A 2,380-nucleotide genomic window follows, 5' to 3' on the forward strand; every position below is an offset into this window, starting at 1 on the left:
TGGATTCTCTCGGTTTTATTGTAAAAAAGAACCAAGTTTTAAAAATGTTATGATGTTATGACTTGAAACTACCAGTAGAGGACTGTGTTGCAGTCATTAGACATCATGGAAGTGCTAGTATGTCACATAACGCTATTGTCGATTTTGCATTATTTACCTGCATTTGTGGGTCCAGTTGGAGGCATCTGCGCGGCTTCAAATTTTAGAATTGTGAAGCTGCCAGTTGCCGCCCCAAACACCGTCGGTTGTGACTCACTGGCAGCTCGCGGTTTATAGATGGGTCACGAATACATTTCCTAGCAGCAATATATAGTTCACACTGAAGAACGCATTTCGACAAAATGACCACACGTAAATAATGACAATTTTTCTGAGGGCCGCACCAAACATCTCAACATACAGTAGGCTTACGTAGCAAACATAAATGGTTCTGTGACACTACGCGTTTTGCATTTTTCTAATTACCTTTACTGGACAGTTGTAAAACCCCATAATTCATTCGGTTTCAAGTCTGCAGGAGGGAGTACTGACAAGTCCATATAATAGTTTGTTCATGATTGTGGATCGTGGTGTTCCAGCTGAACCCCTTTCACATTACTGGTGTGATGGATCCAGAATACTGTGTACGTTGGCCCAGGGAAGGATATTATCAGGATAGGCCGATTTGGCCTCCTGGTCGGATAGCATTATGGGGTGTAGTACGGCTGACCGGCGGTCAGCTTACTGACGCCGGGATCCCGGCAGCATACCGACGCCGTGATCCCTGTGGGGAGGGGGGAGTGCAGCAAGCCCCTTGCGGGCTCGCCACGCTGCGCTCGCCACGCTGCGGGCTTGGTAGCGACCTGCGGTCGCCAAGGGTTCTATTCCCACTCTGACTATCAGTAAGCCTTTGTGGGCTGTGCTGGTTAATTCCTCTGTACCTACGGTCAGGACACTGGGCTCAATGACAGGACAGCTAGGATCTGATGGTCACAGGAACGAGGCAGAATCTTAGCAGGGTGTTATTCCTCTGTAGAGCATACTTGAATTGTTACTACCTAGAGGTAAGGATGATACATTTACAGGGTCATCGACCAGCCCCATGCTGGAAGGGAAAAATGGGCTCTTTAACCAGTCCTTAATGACTGGCTTGTCTATGACCAGGAACAGTTGGGCTCATGTTTTGTACTGTACGTTATTTGTAGTCCCTGCACTCCCAGGCTCACTGCAAACATACGTACATCCTACATCAAAACAGAAAATGCAGAGGTCTCCGATACATACATTTGCAAACACGTGGTAATCCACCAGCCATACCAAGGAGTCTCTGCTGTGTGCATCTCAGTCCCCCCCTCTGCCCTGACTCTACTGCTTCTGTGCTGGGAGGTTTAGTCTTTAAATACTGTATACCACTGCAGCCGACTTCCAGGTCCGATGCCAGCTCCAAGCTGAATCCCGCTGCAAGAGCCTGACCACCAGATCCTGGGGCGACCGTCTCCTCACTTCCGCTGCTGGATCTCTCAGAGCAACCCCTTGTCATCTGGGATTGGGAGGAATGTATAGCTCCTATGTATGCTGATAAGTCAAGTGCTGCGGGAGGGGTTCTAGAGCCGCCGCTCTCTGATCAGTGCCTGGAATCTCCGTGTCCAGCACCACCAGCTACTGTTGGCGTCTCTATGGTTCTTTCTCCCATTCCCAGTATTCAGGAACAGAGAAAGACCATAAGGTACTGCTGTGGCTCACTGGATCCAAATGACGGAGGATGGCCCTGGTTGAGCATTTGTATCGGTGCTCATGGAGATAACTATAGGCCTACACAGATGTATAAGGTATCGCAGGAAATGGCAGTGAGGGTTATGGGGTCTCCCAGGCCTCTCATGTCTCCGCAATTCATACTCTAAATATAAATGTTGGGGTGGGGGGATTCTTTCCCTGATCACCTAGAATGATATGGGTAAAGTGTGTGTCTTCTGATGATGAATATCATTTACACAATAACAGGTATGATAGAAATCACAAGATCCAGCTTCTTGCTTGTAAACATCTACTTTATTTCACAGTAATATACCAAGGCGCAGGGACGGGTAGGAAGCGGCACCGGGGAGGGATGGGTAGGAAGCGGCACCGGGGAGGGATGGGTAGGAAGCGGCACCGGGTAGGAAGCGGCACCGGGGAGGGACGGGTAGGAAGCGGCACCGGGCAGGGACGGGTAGGAAGCGGCACCGGGCAGGGACGGGTAGGAAGTGGCACCGGGGAGGGACGGGTAGGAAGCGGCACTGAGGGAGGGATGGGTAGGAAGCGGCACTGAGGGAGGGATGGGTAGGAAGCGGCACCGGGGAGGGATGAGTAGGAAGCGGCACTGAGTGAGAGACAGATTTCAGGCTTCATCCTCGCTTCGTTG

The sequence above is a fragment of the Pseudophryne corroboree genome, chromosome 9, assembly GCF_028390025.1.
Source record: "Pseudophryne corroboree isolate aPseCor3 chromosome 9, aPseCor3.hap2, whole genome shotgun sequence".
NCBI lineage: Eukaryota > Metazoa > Chordata > Amphibia > Anura > Myobatrachidae > Pseudophryne > Pseudophryne corroboree.